This window comes from Cynocephalus volans, chromosome 8 (genome assembly GCF_027409185.1).
Source record: "Cynocephalus volans isolate mCynVol1 chromosome 8, mCynVol1.pri, whole genome shotgun sequence".
In the NCBI taxonomy this organism is placed as follows: domain Eukaryota; kingdom Metazoa; phylum Chordata; class Mammalia; order Dermoptera; family Cynocephalidae; genus Cynocephalus; species Cynocephalus volans.
The window spans coordinates 13,259,409-13,277,469 of NC_084467.1; positions in this window are offsets into that span (position 1 = coordinate 13,259,409).

Here is an 18,061-nt window from a genome sequence, read left to right on the forward strand (position 1 = left end):
AAAAAGAGAAAAAGAAATGATAGGAGGGAATTTATGATAAATGGTCTAAGACCTTTAGAAAAAGGAGAGGTATAAAAAGAGGCCAAATTTAGCCTGTGAGTTAAGAAGGGTTTTTACATTTGAACCCCAGTTAAGCAAAATGGTATCCCCCCATAAAAATTTCATTCTGCTCATTAGTGAACCTATATCCTAAAAAATTCTACTTAATTATTATTTTATAATTTGTCAAAAAAAAAACCAATATAGCATTTGTGAAAACTTGTTTTCTATCTTATTATATGAATATCCATATAATATCTGTGAGTTTGCCTCTTGGCTCACAAAGCCTAAAATATTTATTGTCTGGGTCTTTGCAGAAAAAGTGTGCAGACCCTTACTCCTGAGGGAGGGGAACCTGAGGCTGATGCAAGGGGGTGACGTTGGGGGTGACAGGAAGGCACTCCAGATGAAATGATAAGGATGTGGGTGACAGATTTTGTGCCCCTTGGCAGGGAAGGAGATGAGGCAGGAGGAGAGGTGAGCAGCTACAAGGAGTGAGGGATGAGGCTGCCAGGTCCCCAAGACCCTACAATGGTGACTGCCACTTACAAAGCACCCATACTGCACCGAGGGCTTTCCATACACACCTGACATGCAGGGAAGCTATTGCCTCCTATGAAGAAAGCTGAAGCTGATACAGGTCTCTTAGCCAGCAAGAGGCGAAGCCAGGATTGGAACACAAGGCGGACCGACATCCAAGCCCAGTCGCTCTCCTGGACACCAGACTGCCTCTAGAAGGTGGGGCCGTCCCTTTCCAGCACCCTCAGTCCTGCAGAACCTGCTCTGCTGTGCACTGCAACAAGAAAGACTCAGGAGCCTGCTGTGTGCCCGGTGTTGTTCTGAGGGCTTGGGCTCTGTCAGTGAACCAAAAGCCACAAATCCCCGTCCTGAATCAATCTAGGCTGCTAGAAGTCAGGAGAGTGGAGGGAGGTGATTGGAAGGGAGCCTGGGGTGGGTTCCGGAGGCTGATGATGTTTTGTTTCTGGATCTGGGTGCTGGTTACATGCAGGTATTCAGTTTGTGAAAATTCATCCAGTGATACATGTTTGGTATGTGCACTTTTCTCTCTATATATATACATTATAAAATGTTCTTAACGAAACAAAAAAATCTGCCCTCGAGGAGCCTACAGTCCAGTGGGCAGCTTCTGTTACCTTTGGACCCTTCACAAGGTCCTCTGCCACGTTTCTGCCACCCGGCCATCCACCTTCCCATCCAACTATCCCCGAATGTTAACTTTCCCCACACTAAACATACACCCCCCAAAATGCCATCTCACGACAGACCTTTATGTCTGGAAGCTACACTCACCATCTGTCAATCTCCTATTCATTCTTCAAAGCCCTATCCAAGGCTTCCCAGAAGCCTTCTTTGATTTACCAATAATGAGGATGATGGTGATAATAGAGCAGGTCCTGTGCTTCTCACCTGCAGTGTATAGTTTTGCACTTAGTGCTCGCCATAGCCCTTATGACCGTGCACAAGGTTACCAAGGAAAATGAGGCCCAGAGAGGTTAAATAACTAGCCCAAGGTTGAACAGCTAGTAATGCAGAATTTGAATGCAGGTTCAACTGACTTGAGAGTCAGCAATCTCAACCACACACTCTGTTGCTTCCAGAATAGGAATGAATCCTTTCACTTTCTTATTCCGTTCACTTTTTTGGAACACTTCTGTGTTCCAAAGTTTGGAATCCCTACCAGGTGCTTCACAGATTACATAGTCGTATAATCTTCATAGCAACCTGAGGGGCAGGTTATTATTATTGTTGCCATTGCTATCTTATTGGTGCTTAGAGAAGTAAGTTCTCAGAAGTCACACATCAAGTAAGTGGCAGAGCCAGGTTCAACCCAGGCTCGTGGGATCCCAGAGCCCTCCCCTTGGCTGTCACAGCTTCCCCTGGGGACCCAATGGAACCTCTAGGTGTGATTTGCTCCCTGGACTCTACCATCCAGATGGTGGGTTCAGGGTTGCCACCTTCTCTGCAATCCAGTCAGATTCCCAGAGCCTCCACCTTCCTCCTGCCTAGTTCAGCACAGAATGCTCCCATTCCTGTTACTCAATGGCATGAGAGTGAGCAGCAGGGCCTTTGAAGAGCCACCAAGTTCAAACCTGCTTTGTCTGGTGTGACCCTTTGCTGGGTAGCCCCAACTTTCCAGCTGCCAGCCTGGCTGTGCCCTCGGCCAAACATGATCCTTGAGGCAAAACCCCCACAATGCAAGAGACCAGCTTCCCAGGGCTCCTCCAGTGTTGCAGATGACAGGCATGTATCGGGAGTTGGGGACATCAGAGCTCTTAAGGCAACTGGCCCTGCTCAGAGAAGGCTGGAAAACCTCCGAGTCCTTGGGACTGCTTTGAAACACAAACCTCAACCCGAAACACAGACCTGGTTCAACTGGGCCATGAATCCTTACCACGCCTTGCATTAGAGAATGGACCCCTTCCAAGCCATTGCATGCATGTGTTAGAAACAATTCCTGAATCAATGACTAAACACATCACAGCACATTTCTGTAGTTAGGAATAGTTTTTTCAGGCTAGATTCCCAGAAGTAGAATTTCTGGGGTAAAGGGCATGACTATTTTTAAGGCTCTTAAGTCAAATTGCACACCAAGAGAACAGAGGTGCTGTGTACCCTGTCATAAGTGGTGCCAGGTTCCTGGTATCTGTGGTTATGTTCGAAATTTCTAACATGAAGCACCCCTTATATAACTACACACAACACATCCTTACTGAACACATGAACAGGAGATATGTGGTTCTTAGCATGGTTCGTATAAAGATTTTGACCCTTTTGCATATTTTATCTTATTTATATATGCCTCACAATGATCCCATGAAGTGGGTACTCCTGAAATCCTCATTTTACCTATGAGGAAACTATGGCCCAGAGGATGAGAGGCTTGCCCAGGGAGACTGTGAGTATAACAGCAGGTGCCAGGAAGGGCTGGTTAGATACTCGTGAGAGCTCAGAACCATGGGGAGGGGAGGAGAGAGACCTGTGATGTGTGTGCCCATCTTAGATCCACTGGCTGGGCCCCTGTGAATTACACTAACAAAAGGCGGATTAACAAGAGAAAAACAAACAGATTAATTAGTATCCGCACCCCACTTAACGTGGGAGCACCCAGAGATGAGTAACTGAAAGGAAAGGTTAGAACTTGGGCTTACACAGCATCTTCCCAAAAGAACAATACATATTTAGACAAGACAATGGAAAAGAACTTTTTTTTTTCTTTTTCTAGGACATCAAATTGTGGGAAGGCAAATGTATGGGGGAACTAATGGAAAATCAGGGCTAGTTAGTAAGGTTTGTTATGTCAGTTCCTTTGGGGCTGTCTCTGGGCTGAGAAGGGTCTAGAGTGGTCTCTGGTGATTAACTTCTGTCCTTCCTGATGGGGGGGTGGGGCATCCTTACTAATTTACGTCTTGCTTTTAAGCAAATGGGGGAGGGCAGAAAGCTTTTCCTGTATCTGCTTCTTAATTGCCTTCAGCTCAAAACGAGACTTAGGACAAAGTGGCATATTTTAAGGTAATGTATTCTGTTACCTTTCAGACGAGTCTGGGAGTTTGAAGTACCACTACGGAGGCTAGGCCCAGAACAGGTGGGTGGGATTTGGAAGGGGCAGGGAGTTTGCCGAGGCATAGGGGGCAGGGAGGGCTATCCCATCTACAGGATCTCATCCACTGCCTTGTTAGAAGGTTCTTCCCAGATGATGTCCCCTGACTCAGGGGTCCTGTCCTCTTTAGTTACAAAGTTCCTACTGCATTCTCTGATGAAAAAAAAAAAATCATCTACTGCCCACGCTTTCTCTGGAACCAATTTCTCTTATTTTTCCTCTTGACCCTTAATAGCTAGTACCACTCAAGATCATTTGGGACTCACCTTTACCCCATAGAATTTCCAAGCTCAGGAAATCTGAAACTGAAAGTATTTTCTCCAACCCACCGTCTTCATTCATTCCCTTGGTGGTGAGTAGTGGTTAAGCGTTTGGCTCTGGAGCGTCCTGCCAGGGTTCAGAGCCTGGCTCTGCATTTCCGAGCTGCAATGAGCTACTGAACTTCTCTGTGCCTCACCTCCTCCTTCTATAAAATAAGGATAATAAATCCCCAACCTCAAAGACTTCTTCTAAGTATTCAATGCGATAATATCTGTAAAGCACTTAACATGCAGCTGGCCTGGCACGTAAAGGCTTGTTCATTTATCCATTTATGAATTTCATAACCAGCTCTCCCAGTCTGTGTGAAAACATGCCAATGCTACTCTGAAAGCAGATAATGGGTTTTCCTGCCACTTTGTGATCACTTTATTGTAAAAAACACAAGTACAATGCCTGTGTTATGTTACTTACAGATATGATATTTCTTCATTCTTTCAAACTACAGAGGTATGACTTATACATAATAAAATGCACACATGTTCAGTGTGCAGTTACATGTCTTTTTTTTTGCATAGTACTTTTTTTATTGGTTATGAATATTCGTGACATTTGCATGACTTTTGCAAAGTGTGTACACTCATATAGCTGTTACTTTGACCAATCTGTAGAGCACTTCCATGACTCTAGGACATTCCCTCAAGTCCATCTGCTGTCACCTATCTCATACCCTCCTCCCCTTAAACCAGGCAACCTCTGATCTGACTTCTATCACTACAGCTCAGTTTTGCCTTCACGTACACAGAATCCTACACTATGTATTCTTTTGCCTCTGGCTTCTTTTGCTCAGCAAAATGTTTTTTGAGATTCAAATGTGATGCTGTGTGTATCAGTAGTTCATTCCTTTTTATTGCTGAGGAGTTTTTCAGTGGACACAGTGTAGGAGAGGAAGCTGGGACCCCCTGTAACAAAAGACAGGTTAAGAAGAGGTTTATTAAGATGTCCACATCATGTGTACATGGGAGATACCCAGAGAAAAGAGTAAACTTCTAAGAGGTGACTTTGAATTCTGGCTTAAATGCCATCTCCAACTGAAATAAAGAAAGAAGGGTGTTGGGGAGGAAACCAGGAAAAGTCCATAAACAAGGGCAGGGTTTGTTTTGAAGATTTAAGTAGGTGCCTTCTTCATTCAAAAGTGTTTCTCATGATTTAGAATCATCCTTCTCTTTCTGGTACAGAGAGGGAGACTTTCTTACAAGTGAAGATTTCCTTTATAGATATAAATTTCCCTCCCCAAAGGGTAACTTCTACTCTGTTTGCAGAGCTTCTGCTGTGTCTGCGGTTTCTCAAAATAATCAGCTCAAAATAAATCTTATGCCATAATATGAAAGTCAAAGGTTGAATCCCCCTACCAGCCAGATGTCAAAAAAGAAAAAAGAAAAAGAAAAAGTAATCCTTATGCCAATAAGACATATTTTGGGGTGGCATATTCTGGTCTCTTATGACAGATTTGTGTACAGTTGTACCAAAATTTGTCTACCCATTCCATATCGATGGACATTTGGATTCTTTCCAGTTTGGGACTATTATGAATACAGCTGCTATGAATATTCATATAAAAGGCTTGTGTAGCCACATGTTATCAATTCTCCTGTCAATTCTAGGAGTGAGATTCCTGGGTCTTATGGCCGCTGTAAGTTTAACTTTATGAGAAATTGACAAGCTATTTCCACAGGGTAGTGCCATATTACGTCCCCACCAGAAAATTACAAAAGTTCTACTTGCTCCCCATCCACAACACTTGATGTTGTAAGTCTTGTTTACTATAACTGAGGCAGGACAGAGTAGGGACACACCCCAGGGAGGCTGCTCATAAATATTCGGACTGGATCAGCCAGAGTCTGTGCACTGGGTGGGACAAGAAGGGTAGAGGTAAGCCATTAGGAGTTTGCACGGGGGATGAGAGGATGGAAAAGATTGGGTGTGTGTGCATCTCTCTCTGGTGGAGGTGCTCGTGCAGTTCCTTAGTGTGTACCTTTGCTTGGTAATAAAACCCTATTATGAGGGCTGGCCCGTGGCTCACTTGGGAGAGTGCGGTGCTGATAACACCAAGGCCACGGGTTTGGATCCCTGTACAGGGATGGCTGGTTTGCTCACTTGGGAGAGCGTGGTGCTGACAACACCAAGTCAAGAGTTAAGATTCCCTTACTAGTTATCTTAAAAAAAAAAAAAGCCCTGTTATGTTTTTCTGTCCCTCTCTTCCTTTCCTTTTGATAGTACCATGAAAAATTCTTTTTTCATGGACCAAGAACCTGGATATGCTGCCGGGTAACAAAATTGACAAGCCAGGCAGGAGCTAAGAGAACTCTCCGTTGGGCACCAGAGGAGTCTAAATTCTGACAAAATGCTTTATTTTCTTTTACTCTCTCCCTCTTTCCTTTCCTTTTTTTTTTTTTTTTCCCTTTTTAAAGTGAGGGTCAGAAAGCATGGTTAGGATTTGGCGCTCTCACCATAGCCGCAGTCAGTCCTTGTGGGTCATCACATGCACCAGGCATTCGGTAGGCCCCCCCCAGCCCTTCCTTGCACATCTGGCTCCATCCCCAGCCGAGGTGCTCTCCTTTCTGAACCGAGTGAATGGGCCATGTGCCTGAGATGGTTACTTTGCAGCTGTTTGGTCTTCTTTGAATGTATTTTTCTTTTAGGCCCCCTTTTCTCTCTGGATTTTTGCTTCTCCCCAAAGAAACTATTTAGGCAATTGAAACCCTTTTTCCTTGAACCTCTGTGTGCTTCTCTTGTTCATGTTTTGCCAAAAGACCCTTAGGCGTCATGAGAAACACAGTCATGGTGCGCCCCCAACCTCCTCTTTGAATCTGCTGCCTTCCTCTTTTCCTCTTGGAGCCCAAAGAGTCGAAGGGCTTTGGTTCCGTTCAATGGCTCAGCCCTCAGCTCAGTAACCCAGTTAAGGAAATCCTCTGCCGGAGTTCTGTGATATCATTTGATCTTGGCATCCGTTTCTTTAAAAAAAACCAAAACCTTTCTGTGTCTCCTCTGACACAGTCAAACTCCTTGAAAAGTCTAACTGTGCTCTGCATTGTCGTTTCATTCAGAGACATGATTTAAATCCAACGGTCCTTTTTAAACTAGCGAGTTTTATATTTTATCTGTCTCATTACTAACTTTTTTTTTTTTTAAATTTTATTTTGTCGATATACATTGTGGCTGATTATTGCTCCCCATCACCAAAACCTCCCTCCCTTCTCCCTCCCCTCCCAACAATGTCCTTTCTGTTTGCTTGTCGTATCAACTTCAAGTAATTGTGGTTGTTATATCTTCTCCCCCCCCCGTTTGTGTATGTGTGTGTGTGTGTGTGTGTGAATTTATATATTAATTTTTAGCTCCCACCAATAAGTGAGAACATGTGGTATTTCTCTTTCTGTGCCTGACTCATTTCACTTAATATTATTCTCTCAAGGTCCATCCATGTTGTTGCAAATGGCAGTATTTCATTCGTTTTTATAGCTGAGTAGTATTCCATTGTGTAGATGTCATTACTAACTTTTTAAACAAAACCTATAAGATCTTTGTTTCTGTATTTTTTTCATGGCTGCATATGTACATATGTAAGCTGTATGTTATGTTTACATATCCATATCTGTATGTATTTATGTGTTGTCTACATGTTACCAACCTGGCATAAGAAATGTGCACTGATTAACTGGACAAACGTAAATGCTCACAAGTTCATGTGACTTTAGTTTTGGACTCCACATTGTAACTCCGGATGCCACATGGCTCTGAATGCCACAGGGGTACTTGGGACCTGGGATGGCTAGGGAAAAAAGGGCCTACATCCAATATCTCAAAGTCCTGAATTAATAGTGGTTGATAAGGGGCCGAGCCCCGTGGCGCACTTTCCGGGAGAGTGCGGAGCGCAGCGACGCTCCCACTGCGGTTTCAGATCCTATATAGGAATGGCTGGTGCACTCACTGGCTGAGTACCGGTCACGAAAAAGACAAAAAAAAAAAAAAAAAAATACTGGTTGATAAGGGTATAAGTAAATTATATAAATATAAGTGGGTTAAATGCTTATAAATGAAATTATCACGGTTTCAAAAATTCTTTTCAGTCATTTCAAATCTTAAAATGATGTTACACAAATTAGGTAATAGGTAACCATAAATGTGTGAGGCATCTCAGTACAGAAACATTGGCTTTTTATGTGATATATTAAAAAGGCTGAATATGTTTGGATCTATTAAAAAAAAATTAAAAACATGTCTCTTCAGAAACTAAAAATGGTTTTTATCTACAAACATTAATATAAAACAGTTCAAGATTGCTGGCTTCCTGTCTCTCCCCAACCCCACACACTGGAAATTAAGGTTACTAAGAGTTAATTATAGTTAATATACATAATTCGAACTGCTGGGTATAAGAAGATTTTATATACAGAATTTTTAAAGAAAGCAGGATGTGAGAAAAGTAAAATGTGATTTTGGTAAAGTCTGTAGAAGGCATGAACATGTAACGTGGTTTTTGTTAAAAGAAAAATTCATCTGGCTTAAAGATATTTAAAGAGTTTGTAAGAGCTTGTAAAAAGTTTATAATAATGTTGTGTGGTCAAAACCAATTGAGATTAGATAGATTTGTTTATAAGTTTTTATTAAAGTTAGATGTAATATTAACAGTACACTGGTGCAAAAAGTAAAATTTGGTTTTCCTCTTTTAAATAAGATTTCCATGTAATATTAATAACAGATAATAAAAGACATGTGTTTATCTTTTCAGTAAACTAAAAAAAAGTAAATGATAAATAGGAGATATTTTCCATAAAATTCATGGAGACCCAGGATTGCTGCCTCATGACTTTAACCTTTGCTGGAGACCTTTGGAACTACTCACCGTACCAAGTGTTTGGCTGGGAAACCATACATATCTATTTGGTAGTAATGGGTCGGGCTCAGACTGGGCCTTGTGTAATCTCCTCTGACACATGGGCCCCCCACCACTTGTGGCCCTTACTTTCAATGTTCTGAAATCTTTGGTGAAAGAGCCAACTGGCAGTTAGCCCGTTTTCTCTCCTATGAAGATGCCCAACCTAATGGCCTGCATCCTAGTCCCACACCTAACCTTACTGTTGGGCACCAGCTTTATCATGAGAAAAAAGTCTACAGGATGCCAAGGGATGAGGGGATAGAGCATTGAGCTCCTCCTTGGCAATGTCCAAGGACAAAATGGCTGCATTGGAGAAAGCACCTTCTGATGGGCCCCAGTCATAGATGGCCAAGGGACACCCACCCATCTATTCGAGTGGAGAGCATACAAGGAGGACGCTTGCTCCTGGGTGATAGACTCTTCTTTCCTTTTTTTCCAGCTCTCTGTTTCTCACACCCATAGGAGACAAGATGGGAAATACTCCAGCAATATTAAAGAACTGGAGCTACTTTAAACTAGATGATTTGGGCAAAAAAAACCCCAAACTCATATTTTTTTCTACAATGTGGCTTGGCCCCAATGTAAGTTAAATGATGGGGAATGATGTCCCCAAAATGTCTCTCTCAATTACATCGCAATTCTACAGTTGGATCTCTTATGTCGCAGGGCCCATAAATGAAGTGACATCTCATATGTCCAGGCCTTCATGGTCTCCTATCGGGATCCCAAACCAAAGGAAATTGTCTGATTTGCTATACAGGAATCCAAGGGAAGCCTCCCCCTCCCCCTGAGACTGACATCTTTGATGACCCCCCCCTCCTAGATAGAGCTTCAGGGCTATTTAGAAACATTGTGTAACATTCTGAGCTAAAGATGAAAGGTGGAATGGGTCCTGCAGTGACTGAACCAGTATCAACTCATAGTCTGCAATGGAACTCGGTAGCTAAGACATAGCCTAATGGTTGAAAAACAGAACTGCAGTAGCCAAATTAACATGAGGGACAGCCTCTCCCTCCTCTGTTCCCTTGCTGTACCTTTCACCTCCTAGTATATCGAAACTCAGGTGTTCCGCAGCCTTTCTCCCTTTTTCTGTTGTGTCCCTTTTCATCTATCTTTTCTGTAACACTCTTTCTATGCTGTTTGTTAAAAAGCAGCATTTGATTATGAAAAATGACTCAAGAATGGAAAAAATAGCATTTTATGTGTTTGGGAAAGTATGTTTGGGTTTGAGTAACTAAGTTTGTGTCTTTTGGTCGCTAAAAACGTCATGACCAAAGGGAAAAAAAAGTTTTTTTCCTTCCGAATTTCTTTAGGCAAGCTTGAAAAACAAAAACTGTCACAATTGGCTGCAGCTCTGGACAAAATATCGGTGCACAGAGTTCTGCAAGTGTTAAAGCAGAAACCTGTTAAGAGAAGAAGCGGGCCACTTAAAACTAACCAACACTTGATATTGTAAGTCTCTTTAAGTGTAACCATTCTAGTTGAAGTGATTATGACTTTAATTTGATTATTTTTATTTAATTTGCATTCTTTGATGACTGAAAATACTGAGCATCTTTTCATGTACTTATGAGCATTCCTATATATTTTGTTTTGTGAAGTGTGTGTGTTCAAGTGTTTGCCCATTTAAAAAAAATTGGATTGTCTTCTTATTGTTGAGTTATATGGGTTCTTTATTATTTTTTTTAATTTTATATATTTATGAATATAAACCCTTTGTCAGATATAAATATTGTGAATATTTTCTTTCGTTCTGTGGTTTGCCTTTTTATTTTCTAAATGGTGGCTTTTGAATAGCAGAAACTTAAAATTTTTATGAAATACAATTTATAAATTTTTTCTTTTCTTTAAATTTTTTTTTCTTTTTATGGTTTACTATTTTTCGTGTCCTAATAATTCATTTCCACTCCCATGCTCACAAAGATTTTCTATTATGATTTCTTTTAGAAATGTTCTAGAAAAAATTCTTTTGCACTTGGATATATAATACATTTGAAATTTTTTGTGTATATAAGGTGTGAGATAAGGATCAAGTTTCATTTTATCCCACATAGATATCTACTTGTCCCAGCACCCTCTGTTAGACAGAACTATACCTGCAGTGATTAATTTTATGTGTCATCTTGACTGGGCCACAGGGTGCCCAGGCATTTGGTCAAACGTTATTGTGGGCATATCTGTGAGGGTGTTTGTGAATAAAATTAACATCTGAATTGGTAGACTGAAGAAGTTCAGGGTATGACACCCCCAAGTATGCCACTCTTTCATAAGGATTATTTTGAGCTGAAGGCAATTGAGAAAAAACAGACACAAGAAAATCTCTCTGCCCTCTCCCTCTCTACTAGGAAAGGCAGGACAATTATCAGGCCAGTAAAGGCACCAGAGGAATTTATATACCAAACTGCTAAAACACCCTTATCTTCTATTAGTTTTTCCATATATTTGCCTTCTCACAGTCTGCCACCCCTGAAAGCCTGTGTCCCATTTCCTTTGTCCTGTCACTTCTTTACACATTTTTTGTTCTTTTGTTAGAAGCTGTATAAGCCTCAAGTCCTAATGGCTCCTTTAAGTTACCCATCAATGGGTTTTCCCCATGTGTATGGCACTGCACATGTTTAGACATCTCTGTTTCCTTTTCTCTTGTTTATATGTCTTTTGTCAGTCTAATTTGCAAGACCCCAGCTAGAAAACTTGGGAAGGTAGAGGGAAAAAGTTTCTCTTCTCCTATAACTGAATAAAGCAGATGAACTTCTCTAATGTGGACGAGCCTTATCCTACCATTTGAAGGCTTGAAGAGAACAGAAAGCCTAAGCAAGAGGAAACTCTTCCTGCCTGACTACCCTTGAGCTGGGACATTGTTTTTTTTTTTTTTTTTTTTTTTTCCCTGCCTTCAGACTTGAACTGAAACATTGGCTCTTCCTCGGTCTTGAATCTGCAGGCATTTGGATTGGAACTGTACCATTAGGTCTCCAGCTTGCCACCTGCAGATCCTGGGACTAATAAATGTGTGAGCCAATTTCTTATAACAAGCAAACAAACAAACAAACATTTCCTGTTGGTCCGTTTCTCTGAAGAACCCTGACTAATACAATACCTTTCCCATTAAATTACATTAGTGACTCTGTCAAAAACAATTGACCATATAAATCTGCATCTATCTCTGTACTCTCTTCTCAGTCACATATTTCTATATCTCTGTCCTTCTGTGACACTCTCTCGATTGCTGTAGCTTGATAGTAAGTCTTGAACTCTGGTGGTGTAAGTTCTCCGCCTTAGTTCTTTTTCAAAACTGTTTTGGCTATGCCAGGTTCTCTGCATCTCTGTACAAATTTCAGAATCCACTTGTCAGTTTCTACAGAGAAACATTCTGCTATACATCGACTTGGTAAGAATGGACATCTAATTAATGGACATGATATATTTTGCCATTTATGTCTTTAACTTACCTCTGTAGTTATTTGTGATTTTCGGAAAGAGATCAAGCACCCTTCTATTAAATTTATTCCCAAGTATTTATATTTTTTAATGTCATCAAAAATAGTATTTTAAGTTAGATTTTAACATTTTGAATGTATTGACCTTTTTATATGTTGACTTCCTACCACTTTCCTAAATTCAGTTGTTAATTTCAGTAATTTTTTTCTAGGTTACTTAAGATTTTGTATTAGACAATCATGTCATCTGCAGAAAGAGACAGTTTCACTTCTTTCTTTCCAATCTGTATACCATTTATTTCTTTTCCTTACCTTATTGTAGTGGCTAGGACCTACAGTATAACACTGAATAAAATCAGGGAAAACAGACACCTTTGTTCATACACAATCTTAGGGGAAATTATGATGTTAGCGGTAGGTTTTTCTATGCCCTTTATTAGGATGAGGAAATTTCCCTCTATTCCTAGATTCCTAAGATGCATGGATGTTGAATTTTGTCAAACGCTTTTTCTACATCTATTGAAAGGGTCTTTTTCTTTGTTTCTTATTTCTATTAATGGGGTGAATTACACTGATTGATTATTAAATGTTACATCAACCTTGCATTTCTGGGATAAACTCTATTTGGTCATGATTAGTATAGTACCCTTTTTAAGGTATTGCTCAATTCAATTTGCTAATATTGTGATAAAGTTTTTGAGACTATATTCATGAGGAATGTCGGTCTGTAACTTTCTTTGTTCTAAAGTCTTTATCCCATACTGGCCAGCCACAGGGAAAAAAAAAAAAAAAAAAAAAAAAAATATATATATATATATATATATATATTCTTTTTTATTACAAACTCACTTTTTCTTTCAGGTAGGGGCATCTGAACCCTTGATCTTGATGTTATAACACTGTGCTCTAACCACCTGAGCTAACTGTCTGGCCTACAAACTCAAGTTTTAAAGTAGAGATAGACTTATTCAGATTTTCTGGGGTTTTTTTTGAGTCCGTATTATTGTGTTTTTCAAGGAATTTGTGTATATAATCTAAAAGGTTTCAATGTCTATAGGATCTGTAGTGATATCCTTTCTTTCATTCCTGATATTAGGAAATTGTGTTTTCACTCTTTCTATATTTGATTAGTCTTGCTGTTACTGGCCAGCATAACCAGGTTCTTGATCCATGAAAGAAGAATCTTTCATGGACTGGCAAAAAGAAAGAAAGAGAGAGACAGAGAAACAGAACACAATGGGGCTTTATTACCAAGGGAAGGTATGTGCCAAGGTGCACAGAGAGAGACGTATGTGTCCCCCGCCATGTTCTCCATCCTCTCTGTCCCCACCTGCAAACTCCTAATGGCTGACCTCTGCTCCTCTTGTCTCACCTAGTGCACAGCCTCTGGCCAATCCAGTCTGAATATTTATGAGCAGCCTCCCTGGGGCATGTCCCTACTCTGTCCTGCCTCATTGCTAGGGGATTATCAATTTTATTAATCTTTTCAAAGAGCCAGCTTTTGGTTTTGATCATTTTTCTCTGTTTTTGTCTGTTCTCTAAATCCTTGATTTCTGTTCTTTATTATTTCTTTTCTATTTCTTTTGGGTTTAATTGGCTGTTCTTTTCCTAGCTTCTTAATATAACCATTTCTAATATAATCATTCTTTTCTATTATAATCATTGAATATTATAAATTTTCCTATAAGTACTGCTTTAGCTGGATCCCTCCAATTTTGCTACATTGTATTTTTATTGTCTTTCAGTTTGAAATATGTTCTAACTTCCCTTGTGATTTCTTCTTTGATTCATGGGTTATTTAAAAATATGTTATTTGATTTTCAAATATTTGGCTGATATGCTTGGTTTTATGTTTTGTGAAAGGAGACCTGTGGAAAGGGAGCCCCTCTAACATGCTGAGATTTGATCTTCAAAGGCTGTCTCCTCGGAGGATCTTGGGGTCTTATCTGGGCTTGGTTTTAGGTTTTATTAGGGCAGATCTAGCAGAGGCCTTAGTCTAGAATATGGTCCTTACTGCTAGGGAGGGGCCTTTGTGGTGTCTCAGCTGAGACAGGTGGCCTGCGCTAAACAGGTGTTGGGGGGGGGCGTCTCCATTTGTGCACTATTGGGCTTCACTGGTCTGGTTCACTCTCAGCAGGTGCTCTTTGGTGGGCCTGGAGTCATCATCCCCTGGGCAGCCCGTAGTCAAGTTCTTGCAGTGAACCTCCCTCTCCGCCAGCATCTGGGGTCCCCTTCTGCATAGAACCCTCCTTTTTGGCAACTGCACCACTATTTCCAGCCATTTCTGCTGCTCCAATGTTGGTCTTTGTAGGACCACCAGACTGCCTGGACTCCAGCTCACTGGGTGGTGGTTAGGAAACTGTCCCCAGGAAGAAGGTAGGGAGGGGGACAAAGGGCAGGGACTCACCATGTGACTTTCCCTCCTCTCAGGGGCACAGGCTTGTGCTGCCTGTGGTTCAGTGCCTGCATCACTTCACGTATCTTGTCCAGTTTTATGGTTGCTCATGCAGTACCAGGCACTCCGCCTAGCTGTAAGTGAAACTCATCTTTCTTGCTATGATGAGGTTTCTTGAAAGCCTTTTTTTTTTTTTTTTTTTTTTTGGTCTTTTTCGTGACCGGCACTCAGCCAGTGAGCACACCGGCCATTCCTATATAGGATCCGAACCCTCGGCGGGAGCGTCGCCGCGCTCCCAGCCCCGCACTCTCCCGAGTGCGCCACGGGCTCGGCCCTTGAAAGCCTTTTTAAAATATGAAAACAATACAGAGGATCACTGAAGGAAAATGTTAAAAATACAGGAAAAGAGGGTGGGGGAAAGAAAGATTGTTCAATGACCCATCACTGTAAAGTATTTTTTCTATTTGTAGAGCACTTTCCAGGTGCCATAAAGCCAAGTGCTGTGCTTTACCACAAGGGGCTCTAGCGAGCTGAAGCTGATAAAAATCATGAACTTGGAGTGGCTGGGATCCAGACCCTTGTGGACTTAACCAAAGACATATTCCTGACTGATGAACCGTGGGACTTGTTTTAACTGACTGCATGCAGACTGACATATGCATTCATTCCTCTCCAGGGTGTGGTTTTCCGGGAGGCTTCATTTATACAGAATCGCACAGAACCACGAACGTCCCACTTTTCAGCATTGAAAACCCCTGACTCTACCCTTGGGAACCTCACCGTGTGTTTTTCCAGTGCCCTGTGTTCCTTTGGCCCTCCTGCCAGCTAGTAGATAGCCTGGTAATGTTTTGGCTTTGGTGGTCCTAAGTTTTTTAAACCTAAACACAACCAGTTACCATTTTGGCTTATTTTGTTTTGGTGGTGACCCCTTAGTAGCAGGATCAAAGGAGCAGTTGGTAAACCTCATATTACCACAGCACTGGGTCTGGGTCCTTGAAATACAATTTAGATCCTGCCCTCAAGGAATCTAAATGCTAAACACAGGCGGATTTGGGGCCAGGAAGAAAGCTTGTAAACAAAGGCCTGCTGTTTTAAGAAATCATCATAATTAGAGCTACCATTTTCTAGGGACAATTGACTACTTAACACACGTGTTATTCCTTCTTGGGAGACAGGTGTTGTTACCTCCAGCAGAGGGAAGCTCAGAGAGGCGAAGTGATTAGCTCTAGCTCACATAGCTGGTATGTGCTAAAGCATCGAAAATAATAATACCATTATATTATTGTAGGTAGAATACAGTGAGCTCTCAATAGGGGTTGGCAAAGTTTTAAGACTATATATATATATAATTTTATATAATTCTTATTATATTCTCATCCTTATTTTTATCATTATCTCCATTTTACAGATGATAAAACCGAGAAACAGGGAGGTTAAGTGATTAAACTCTGTCCTTCCTGTTGAGGTGGGGGGACACCTTTGGAAGTTTATGTCCTGCTTTTAGGCAAATAGTGGGAGGGCAGAGAGCTTTTTTTTTGTATCTGCTTATTCTCAATTGATTCTTATGCCAATGTAGCAAATTTTGGGGTGGCATATTTTGTCATCCTACATAGCTGAGGAGCAGAGGGAGGAAGGTGAATAATTTTGCCTCGACAGTGCCCCTGCCAGGTTGGGAAGCAAGAGCTCACCTGACTGATTCATGATGTTTTTTTGCCTGGGGCCCAGATCTGAGACACCGACCTAGCACATTTTCACAAATAAGGGAAGGGTGGTCCCATTTATAAATTATTTGGGTTTGGGGACCTGGGAGGTAGAAATAGGAGGAAGGGAAAGTGAAAGGGCAAAGTTAAAAGGTAAGCAGTTGTTCAGAGTTAAGGTGAATGTCTCAGAATTAATTTGACCTTGCTTTCCTTAAACACCCACTCTAGTGCACCATTCTTCCAAAGAGCCAACTTTTGGAAGAACAGATATTCCTTTGACAAATATTTACTGAGCTCTGACTGCAGCAATCATTGCTTTGGGAACTGGGGACACTGCAGTGACCAGTTCAGACAAAAATCCTGAAATGGGGAGAGACAGTTATTAAACGAAATAAATAAAGTGAACTGTGGGCTCCGTAAGGGGAGAGTGCCATGGCAGGGAAGGGTTACAGCTGTAAGCAGGTGTTGACAGGGAAGATTTCATTGGAAATGAGGCCTTCAGAGTCCAAGCATGTGCAAAGGCCCTGAGGCAGGAGCATGCCTATCGTGTTGAGTCTCCATAGGCAGGGAAGCAGGTGGACTGGAGTGGACTGAGAGAAGAGAGGGGATGGGATGAAATGGGAGAGGTAAGGAGTGCAGGACTATTTACTCCTGGATTGCACTAAACAGAGGAGGGACATGATTTGTCTTACTTTTTTTTTCAAACCAGCCAAGTGTGGTAGTTTGAAGGGGGAAAGAGTAGAACAAGGAGTTTGATCTGTAACTGACATGAACAATCGAATACAATAACTCACTGCCTTCAGACAAGCCTGTCTTACTTTGCTAAGGAGCACTTTGTTGCTATGTTGAGAGGGGTTAAGGGATGTAGCAGGAAGATCAGGTGAGAGACCCATGTAAAAATTTGAGTAAGAAATGAGCATGGCTTGCTCAGGACGTTGGCAGGGAAGGCAAGGCGGTGAGAAGTGGTTGTATTTGAGATGGTATTTGAAAGGTGGAACCATTAGGATTCATTGGTTGTGGGGTGTGGAGAAAAACAAAAGGATAACTCTACAGTTTTTAGCCTAACACCTGGAAACTTGGGGTCATGGCCATCAGTGGAGAGGGGAAGACCAGCCAACCAGCCATGGGAGGAGCTGATTGTGGGGGGCACTTGGGAGCTCAGTCTGGAATATCCTCCTCCCTCACCTCAGCTGGCTAGTGTGGGGAAGTGAACCCAAGACCTTGGTGTTATAAGGCTTTGCTCTAACCAACTGAGCTGACTGGTGAGCCTTAGTTTATTGCCACCAGACATCCAGGTGGAGACATCAAGCAGGCAGCTGGCTCTCTGGGTCAGGAGAGGTCTGGTCTGGAGATATAAACATGTGAGTCACCCACTTTAGTGGAGATAGAGTATTTAAAGCCTTGAAACTGCATGGAAGCTTCAAAGGAATAGAACTCAGACAGTAGCACCGGAAAGCCCCTTACAGTGTCTCTAATCCAATGCACACATTTCAGAGGAAAGAAAGTTGAGGCCCAAAGAGGGAGGCTACTGGTTGCTACAGACAGTGTTTGTGTCCCCCCCAAATTCATATGTTGAAATCTACCCCGCAATGTGATGACATTAGGAGGAGGGGCAATTAGGTCATAAGGGTGGAACCTCATGAATGTGAATAGTGCTCTTATAAAAGAGACCCAGAGCTC